Source organism: Apteryx rowi, unplaced genomic scaffold (genome assembly GCF_003343035.1).
Source record: "Apteryx rowi isolate R43461 unplaced genomic scaffold, aptRow1 scaffold_84, whole genome shotgun sequence".
Classification (NCBI taxonomy): Eukaryota; Metazoa; Chordata; class Aves; order Apterygiformes; family Apterygidae; genus Apteryx; species Apteryx rowi.
Window position 1 is genome coordinate 715,862 of NW_020451138.1, and position 10,745 is coordinate 726,606.

The window sequence follows — 10,745 nt, forward strand, 5'->3', positions numbered from 1 at the left end:
CTTCAGGTCTAAAATGTACCTAAACCTCAAAATTTAATCTGAACTTGTCTTAGTCTTGTCACCTGTGAGTCTTACAATCAATCCACAGAGTAAAGACATGAGCAAATTTTTGCTGGTTTAACAGAAGAGAAGACTCCTATGCCTGTGTCTGCAAGGTCCATCTTCCCCTCTCTTCCCTCCACTCCCTGCCTCAAAATGACAGCGCATCTTTCTGACAACCTCTTTTCGTGCACAGTTGCTGTAGATGCCAGAGTTATGTTGCAATGAGATTTGGAGCAGCACTGTCTAGTTAGCATGCACAGCTTCTACGCAACATGCATCAGTATAAAGAATAAAATTTCAAGATTACCACATTCACACTTCAATCCTTCACATGAACTTCCTCCATTTTGTTTTGAGCCTTTTTTGTTCCCTAAGAAACTCTGCAGTTTTGACCACTGAAGGTCATCAGGAAGGATAACAGGGAGTATCCCTAAGAAATAATCTAGGTTGTGTTGATCCTCAAAGCAGAGGATGGATTAGATGACCCCTCAAGTTTCCTCCCAGCATACATTTTATGATCATTACAGATTTGCACTGAATACTCATATTTTAAAATCTGCTATTATTGTCATGTTTTCAGTACATATTCAAGGGGATTTTCATTATTATTATTCAATATTGAACAACCTGTGGCCTAAACAGTTAGAGAAGGAGAGGCCAGAATTTCTTTTGACCATTTGAAAGAGAGAGCCGATAAAAACCACATTAATCTCTTTCATTGTATCACCTCCTGCACCTGGGGAGGAACAACCCCAGGCACCAGTACAGGTTGGGGGTTGACCTGCTGGAAAGCAGCTCTGCAGAGAAGGACCTGGGAGTGCTGGTGGACACCAAGTTAAGCATGAGGCAGCAATGTGCCCTTGTGGCCAAGAAGGCCAATGGTCTCCTGGGGTGCATCAGGAAGAGTGTTGCCAGCAGGTCGAGGGAGGTGATCCTCCCCCTCTACTCAGCCCTGGTGAGGCCACATCTGGAGTGCTGTGTCCAGTTCTGGGCTCCCCAGTACAAGAGGGATGTGGCACTACTGGAGCAAGTCCAGCGAAGGGCCACAAAGATGATTAGGGGACTGGAGCATCTCTCTTGTGAGGAAAGGCTGAGAGAGCTGGGCCTGTTTAGCCTGGAGAAGAGAAGGCTGAGGGGGGATCTTATCAACGTGTACAAGTATCTGAAGGGAGGGTGTCAAAAGGATGGGGCCAGGCTCTTTTCAGTGGTGCCCAGCAACAGGACGCAAGGCAACGGGCACAAACTGAAACACAGACAATTCCATCTGAACATGAGGAAATACTTTTTCACGGTGAGGGTGACAGAGCACTGGCACAGGTTGCCCAGAGAGGTTGCAGAGTCTCCTTCTCTGGAGATATTCAAAACGCGCCTGGACGCAATCCTGTGCAACGTGCTCTAGGTGATCCTGCTTGGGCATGGGGGTTGGACTAGATGATCTCCAGAGGTCCCTTCCAACCTCAACCATTCTATGATTCTGTGATATTTTATCCCATTTATAGAGATATATTGCCTAGATTGACAGCTTAGAAGAAAGCTCCTTGCAAATAAGATACAACTGCAAATACCAGGATATTTCTTCTCAATCACACTCGCATAGTATTTCATTTGGAATTCATGAACATTTTGTTCATATGAAGGTTAAGAAGAGTCCTGAAGCAAACATTTAATCATTAGAAGAATAAAAGAAGCAAGCTATATAAAAAAGCTCATCACCATGGTAACTAAACACAGACTAATTTTTTAGGGAGGGCAGAATAGATTATAACTGCTATATCACCTAGTCAACCACTCATAAAGCTCAAACAATAAATGATAGTTTCTCAATAACAAATAACCACCTGAATACTGAATTCTAAAAAAAACTTCATGAAAGACCATAATTTTAAATATGCCTATATGACACCCTCAAACAGTTTCAGATAAGCTCCTTTGTTTTAAACCCTTCACAGATCATTTGTGAAGAGGAAAACATGTGAAGTCAATGATTACAATACTTCCAAATCACAGTGTAATGTATAAAGCTTAACTACCTGTGCTATATGAAACATTCTCTCCACATTGTTTATAAAGGATCAAAATTGTACTCAATGTTTTGCTTTAGGAAAATAACAGATGAGTTTGGTTGGAAGAACTGCATAATGAGTGATTTGTTGCTCACCTTACCTACACACCACCTACCACTGCTTCAAATGTACGAGAAGCCACAGTGGATGTGAATTTAAAATATCATGAAAAATAGAGTGCAAATGCCTCAGTTCAGTAAAGGGAAGAAAAGATCCATCAAACAAATTACTATCAACAGGCAAGGAAGAGATACTAGATTAATTTCTTCATCCGTGTAGCTTTTGATCTTTCAGCTGATGCTACCAACAAAGGCTTCCAACTAATGGCAATTTCAATGGCACTTTCTGTGACATGCCCATCCATCTATGGCTTATTTACCATTTGCATCATCCCAGTATCTGAGCACCTGTCTTCTTATTAGGACCTGGATTGAACTAAGTAACACATTTTCATGAGTTACCACCCACTCAGCACTCACAGAAAGCCTGGACAATTCTCACTACTTCACTATAATATATTGCCTGCTCTCGTGCACTTTATGATTCACACATCAAAATATTCATGTGCAGTATAACAATTTCCCCATAAAAATAAACGAGTTTGGTGCTCATCACTTTATGGCACCCTGAGAGTGTCTTGGTGATTTCTTTTTTAAAAAAAGCCCATTATATATTTATAAAAAATTGTTTCATATATTGAAGCTCTTTTCTGGTTCTGATACTGACCAACCCATTATTAATGAAAGCAATTTATTTTTATGGTCACATCAGGCTTAATAGAAAGGAAATAAAGTATTACATTTTGAAGTACAGCAAATATGTGATATTTAAAATTCCTAATTAAATCCCAGAAAGAAATTTCTCAATAGTACTGATGGGTAAGTTTTCTCCCAACACTTCTGAACAACCAGCTAATTATACGTACATTGTGTCAGATGTTGGACCTTTTTCCTCAGGTTCATTGCAGGTTTGAATTCCTTTTAAATTCATGCAGCTGAGGATGTTACTTCTTATGTGGTCAGATTCCATTTCCACTTTCAATGAATATTTCAGTTTTTCATATTAAGTATTCATTACAGAAGGAAACAAAATGATGGTGTTTTGCTTCCCAAGTGGGTGCCCTAACTGCTAGCCTATACAGCCGCAGTCTGTTCTGCTTTCTTTCACCCAATGAATATTTAAGGCTTATATACAAAGTGGATTTATTACAAGACAATAAAACTCATGGACTAGTGGAAAAATGCCCAACACCCTGATTCTTAAATCAATGTTCTACAAGGCAGGGGAAAGGGAAGGGAAGACATACACTTAATCACTTTAGGTGACATCAAAGTATGTATCAGAATCTCTGTACTCCAATAGCAAATGTCTATTTTGTCAGTCTTGAAAGTACTTACAGAGAAGATAGGAACTAAGTGACTTGAAGCTGCCAGAATTTAGGTGGTGAGAAAAATTTAGTTGCAGAGTCAGCTTCAGTGCTTACAAGTCTAATGGATATTCTGTGAACATTAGCAGGGGCTAAATATCATACTGAGGTACTTAAGGGAACATGAGTGCACCTTCTTTCGATCTATCCATCACAGGGTCTCAACAGGATTTATTCTATTGCTACAGAGACAGCCAATAACTTTCTATGTCTTAACAATCCTCATTCTAAAAGTGAACTCAGAAGCTCTGTGGAGTTAATTTTCACATTTCACTGATTTTTTTGTTATGGGTGCCTTCCAACTCCGAATGAAGTGCAAGTGAGTGAGGGCTGGGGAAATATTTTGAATGAAATGTTCTGAGCGCTCGAGTGGAAAAAAAAATTGCTACAGTTCTAATTATTTCTAATTTTAATGGAAAAATAATTAGAATTAAAGCATGTTAAGACTTCAAAATCGTTTAATCAGAATGTTATCATCATTCAAATCCATGCTATACATGGAAAAATACCAGAATAATTTCAGATTACAGTAGCAAATATTTTAGCATCACATTTCAGAGGTTCTATTATGACCTCCAAAGAAGCAGTAGATACCTTGAAGCAAATTTCATTAAGATGCTATTTTCAAAAGTGCCAGAAGAAATAAAGCTTTCAGGAGACAAGCTAAGGGATCTACAACACCAAGAAAAGGAAGACCCGAATTTGTTCTACTACTGCAACCTTACCTCACTGGATAAGGGTAAAGCAACACAATCAGGATTGGAATCACTCCATTTCCTAGACTCCTTTGGTGTCCAGCTACAATGTTGAGCTGGGAGAGAGATTGTCCAGTCCAGAGTCAAAACTGCTAGCTATAAGATAAGGAGACATTGAGGCAGGTGAAACAGTTTGGTTTTATGAGCTCCATATGAGGAATTACCACATGAACGTACTGATGCCTGACGTGATGGAGCAACTGCTTTTTACACCAAAAGCCTACTTAGTTGTCTGACTAGAAAAAGGACAATTCTAGTGATGGACAGAAAACCATGGAAAAGCCTTCACATCTTTCTGCAAGGAGTCAGTCCTGCTTGATACCAATGTTAAAAAGAAAAATTTCTCTGTCAAATATCATTACCAACAGGCAAGAGCCAGGTTTCTCTCAAGAAATGGAAGATAACAAACACCTTACCCTCTACATCAGCACAAAAGCCATTCACTTAGGAAGTGAATGATCTGATCAGCAATAGAAGGAAGGCACTAGTAATAAAATGATCAAAAGGTAACCTCAGATAGTGCCTACTCACTGAGTAAACAACTTCAGTTAAAAGTTGGACTTTTCCTGATTGAAACAGTATATAAAGCAAGAATATCCAGTCCAAACGCAGACGTTTGGCATTCTAATGCCATTGTCTTTTACAGGGGAAAGAAAGAAAAGACAACATGAAGTAGCTTCTCCTCCTAGAAACTGAAGGAACTGGGCCTGGAAAGGAAGTTGCAGCTCTAAGCAGATGTCAGGGAAGAGAAAAAGCAATGATGACTATCAGGCAGATTAAGTTCTCAGCCATTGTGAAAGGAAAAGATTAAATGGTGTCTCATCAGCTCAGAGCATCCATGTCTGGAACGCTCGATTAACGTAGCTGGAAGAACCTAGCATCCAGAAAGAGGAATGGTGGGGAAGGATGTTGAGTCTTGTAGAGAGGAACTAGGCATTGTACGCTCTTTCTTTTTTTGGGCACAGACAAACTTCCCTTGAGGGGGACTGGTCAAAAGATAAAGTGCAATTGTTCCACACTCAGATGAAAGAAAAACAGGTTAATTGTACTGTAAATTCCCCCATTCCTGTCAGTCAAAGACTGGAGAGGTTGTCTTGGACCTATAGCAGCCTCCTACTGTATCTTATGCCTAGATTAAAAAATATGGCCCTTTACTGAATGATGTTACAACACTGAACCGTAGCATTTTCCTTTTCACTTCCTTTGGAACACTATGAATATTTTAATTTCAAATCCTCCACTTGTGCAATGAATTATTCCTGCTCTGTTGGATTGCAGACATATTAGTTGCATCCAAGTTAGCACAGCAACTATCTGTGCCTACAAGTTATTAAAAGAAATAGAGGATGTAGCCATCTGCTAAAGTATTCAACCAAGTAAGGTTGATTACTGCTCTTGGTTAAAAGTTCTGTAGTTGGGATTCATAACTAAATTATTGCTTTGTCTAACTCACAGCCTAAAAGCCATGTAAAGCTTTCTGCATAAATTTCAGTTTTCATATGACTAAAAACTCTTTTTCATTCCCTATCCCACCCAGGTATTATACTCTAATAGAACAGTCAAAAATGTAACCAGACAATTCTTACAGAAAAATGCATAGCAGGCAGCTTTATTTTCCTTAAGACTGCTATAAAAATTGGGAAAACTTATATGTTGCTTTTCAAAAAAATATTTAAGTGAAAGGAATTTTGTTTCTGTTACCTTTTGCATCTGAACTGTACAAGTATTCCTACAGGTGTACACACATGCAGACAATCAAAGGATGTTTTTCTCTTTTAATTATCAGTAAATGGAATGTAAGACAAAGAGAGGGAGACAAAGGAGGAAGAAAGATAGAGAAGAGGATGTGCAAACTCTTCAACTCTTTCTGGTTTTGCACTTGTGAATAGGAATTAGTCCTACAGGCAGCACAGTTAATACAGTTAGGACAGTTAACATGGTTAATACAGACTTCATGCTGATGAGATTTGAGGGCAAGCAAACTATTCAAAGGTTGATAGCTTGAAGGCATGGTCCTTCTTCTTCAGCATATCTTGCATTGTGTGCCAAGACTCAGATCTTCCCTCTAATTACTTGCTGACCCAATGAACAAAACACTGGTTATGCATCCAAGTCTTATGGGTTGTGGTTTACACTGCTTTGGAGCACCACACTAGGCCATTAAACAAATCATTCATAGCAATTTTTAAGGCCATGAGTCAGTGAACTGGACTACTGCCAATTCAGAAAAAGTCTTGCTAAAACTAGCTGTTAGAAGTTATTCAGTAGAGCTCCTGAATCTTCAAAAAGCATCAGTACCACTTTTACAGAATTTAAAGGCCCTACTTCATTTACACTGACCTTTGGCATCCTTTACAAAAAAACAAAAGTTCACACTTTACAAAATAACTGACTGCAAAACCCTTAGCAGAAACATTCACTGTGCATTAGGCATCTCCCAGCCACCTTTAAATACAAGCAACCTTCTCATGACAGAAGTCACCATTCTCACTTGCAGACAAGACCATCTGGCACTCTAGATGTTCAAATCAACCCATAAATCATACTGATTTTTGTCATCTTCATTTTGAAGATTGAAGCTTTTAGGCCAGTCAAGTTGCTATGGTATTTTCCAGGCTTACAGGTGAAGGCAAACTACCTTGGATTACAGATGTTCTGATGCTTTGTCATCTTGTGATATGCAAGATTTTTTCCCAAGCCTTTTTTTAATAGACTATAAAACACAATTACATCACAGTCTTCCTTCTTCAATGCCCTGTCTGAAAACAAGCATACATATATGAGCTCAAGCAAATTTATTTCAGAATTCTCCTATGAAGTGGAGCTTGGCTTAGTTTTGCATCCAGAAACTAGAAGAGAAATGGCTGATGAGAGCTGCATTTTATTTGCAGCACATTCATGCATGAGCTCTGTATAGAATAATACTGCATGACATTTTTAGATCACTGTGAATCTTGGAATCAAAGCAGAGCCTTCAGGAAAAAAAAACTGAGACCCAGGAAATGGAAAAGCCAAGTTTATTCTCTCCCCTCACAGGGATAATTTTGTATTGTCATTGCCCCTTTTTAAGAGCAATGAGGCCAACCTGTAGTCCTGACCCTTCAGTCAGTATTTTATGGTATCGAAACACTGCTTTGCTATGTCTATCCATAAAGTGGGATTCTGGGAAGAAATAAAAGTTTGTTAAAATTAGAAGATATTCTTGCTGCTCATGAATTCCTATGGTAACAAAATTTAAATTTTGAGCATGTTTGACAGTTTTTGAATATAATACATTTCACCTAAGAGTGCAAAAATTTTAGGTATAACATCCATCCAAACAAAGCAAACAATACTAGCCTTCAGAGTAAATCATTCACAGAGTGAAAAAGAAGATTTAATGAGAATGTTATTGGTCATCCCACACAAACACTTCAAAAGACTCAAGAAAAGGATCTTATAAAGAAAGTGTTGTATATAAGCCATGGCTTTGAAATGAACAGTTGGCTACACAACTGAGATTATAAAACTTCAAAACAAATAGAAGGAATTATGACAAGTAATGCTTTTCATCCCTCATAGCTTCAGTAACTCAGAATGAAGAATTAAATCATTTTGCAGCATCTAGAAGCCCCTAAGACAATGGGACAGTCGAGCTGCCATGGCAAAACAGGCTGCATTTTTTATAGGTAATTTCTGCGTTGTTGATTCTCACCCTCTAGCAAATGATCCTCTGGCTTTACAGAGCGCGGCGAGCTGCAACAAAAGGATGCGGGCATTCTTCTGTTTCTTTAGGAACTAGTAGAATTCTTAATGATACAACTCAGCTGTCGTCAAAGGCTGCCTATTCCAGATCCAAAAGAGAGATTTAAGTTGTGATATTCAAGCACACCAGCACCCTAATGTAAGGTGTGGATTATACATGGGGCTGAGTTACATACTTCCGTTCCTTGCACAGTGAATAGGGAGAGTAACTTAAGAATGGAACGTACAGCAGCCTGCATGCTAAGTAGGGTCAAGGATGTCAATAAGAAGTAAGACACCACACAGCAAAACATTAGATACAGATAGCTAACAGAACAGCTAGAGGGAGCTTTTAAGCCTTATGGATTCTTAGAATCTGATCCCAGAGAGGTTCAGAATAGATCAGATATCAGCTGTTTCCCCCCACAGGTGAAATAGTCAAGGTATGTTTTATTACCAGCACAAGTTTTATTGCAGTGTGTTTAATTGTAGTCAAGGTTTGTTTTATTGCCAGCCAAGCCAATATGTTTGCACAAACACCAGCCTCTTTAGCTCTTTCACGGGTATGTGAAATGGACAACTCCACTTCCTCTTGGAAATGAACAACTCATTTTTATCATTGATTCCAAAGACAAAGGATGCAAATATATTACCAGTCTAGTCTGGATCTGTAGTACATTTCTGAAGTAAATTTCTTGATCATCCCACTTACTGTGCTTTGGTTCACACTGCAGAGCAGTCAGTGTGTACAGACTAGGCTTTTTTTGAATGAAACAAAATCAGAAAATGCACACCAGAGTGCACCTCACAAACTTCAAATGGACTTTCAGTCTACAATACCCGACCTATTGGAAGGAAACTACTCCAAAATGTATGCAGTGTGGAGATGAGGGTCTTCATACCAGGTGATTTGCTCCGTAGATTTATTGCATCACAGTGCTCACTAAAGTAGACTTAGTCAAAAGATGAGGACTCAAACCTTCAGTTCATAAAATACAGAAAAATAAGTCAGTTTTGCTCTTTTTTGATCTAAATTTTTCTTTTAATTGAATTCAATGAAACTTAGATCAGAACTGAAATTTCAGGGATGCACTTGCAAATCTTAAAGAAAATCTGACACTGCCAGAGATTAGAAAGAAAAATTCCAGTTTCCAAGATAATCCATTTTTTTTTAAAGGTAACAAGAGCACGGATAAAAAGAATCCTTGTGCAGATAAAGGACAGGAAATTGCAAGGTCTTCAGCCACTTAAAATTTGAGAAAGAAGCACATGAAATCAAAATGACTTCAAATGACTAAGTGTAGGAAAGGCAAATCAGAAAGTCCAGGGCAAAAATGAGATAGATATTGCTCCTTGCTAATAATCACAAAGAATTTTCCCATACATGTGAGAGTAACAAGAGGAAGAGCAAAGGAAGTGAAAAGATAAAGGAAGCAGGAAATCTGGCTTGAAAGGGAGAGAATGGCAAGAAAGACCCTATGGATCACCAGATCCTGAGAAGATGTTTTGGAAAGCATCACTACACGCTTGCCCTATTTTAATCTCTTTCCCTGGGCTAGTCCCCAAAGGACTAGACAGACCTTTGGTCTGACACACTACAGCTTTTCTTGTGTTCTTTATCTCTTCTTAAATATTAGAATTGATAGAGATCAGGACCATGAAGAGAAGGAATTCCAGAAAAGCTGGAAGAGGTCATTATCTTCCTTTCATAGGGATACAACATGGAGTTCAAGAATAGTCAGCTTAAGTTCAATTTTCAGGAAATTACTGGAACATATAAAACTTATCTGTAAACTATGATAAGATAGCTAGATAAACACTTAACACAGCAAGAGTGATTCACATCAAGTCACTTGCATTTTCTTCTACAACAGGGTAACATACTAGGTACTTGAATACCTTTTGAGGTAGGTTTCACATAGCACACCCCAAAAATCTAGAAAAACATTGTCTGAATGAATCTACAGAATGGATGCAAAAGTATTTGGAGTCAGAATGTAATTAACAACCAATTCTCAAACTGGACAGAGGTATTCAGATATGTTCTACGGGACTTAAAATATTAAGTCTAGCACATATCTAGTATGCTTATTAAGTGTGCGTATACACAAAACTCAGAGGACCTGCATGCACACAGAATAGGATTAGAATTTGGAAGTTCTTGACAAACTTGAAAATTGCTGTCAAAAAAGTTGCAATTCATTAAGGACAAAAAAAAGCACAATGTTGTGATTACAAATCATCAACTGTGCAAAAGGAATAAGTGGAACAATTGATTAAGTAGATATTCTGGAGAAGAGGCTAGATCACATCATATTGGAACATACTGGCAAGACTGTCAGCTATGATATACAAGAAATAATTCTGTTATGCCCAGCCAGGCACCAACTGGAATACTCTGTCCAGTTACAGGTACTGCGTTCTCAAAAAGGTGTGGATTGAAGAAAGTCAAGAGGAAAATGCTGAGAGGCCTAAAAAACAGGACAAAAGACTGTCCAGATTTGGATTGTTTTACCTAAAGAAGACTTGGCTTCAATCTTTATCTGCAGGTTTCCAGGCATCTGGAGAGAGATAGGAAATAATCTCCCTCTTGAATAGGACAAAAAATAATCAATTTGAACTGAAGCAAGAAAGACTTAGATTAGACATTTAAAAAGCTCACCAAGAATGGTGGGTACTGGAATAGATTTTTCTAAAGTAGTTACAGAACCTTCATTATCATCCTGATGTAAGGAC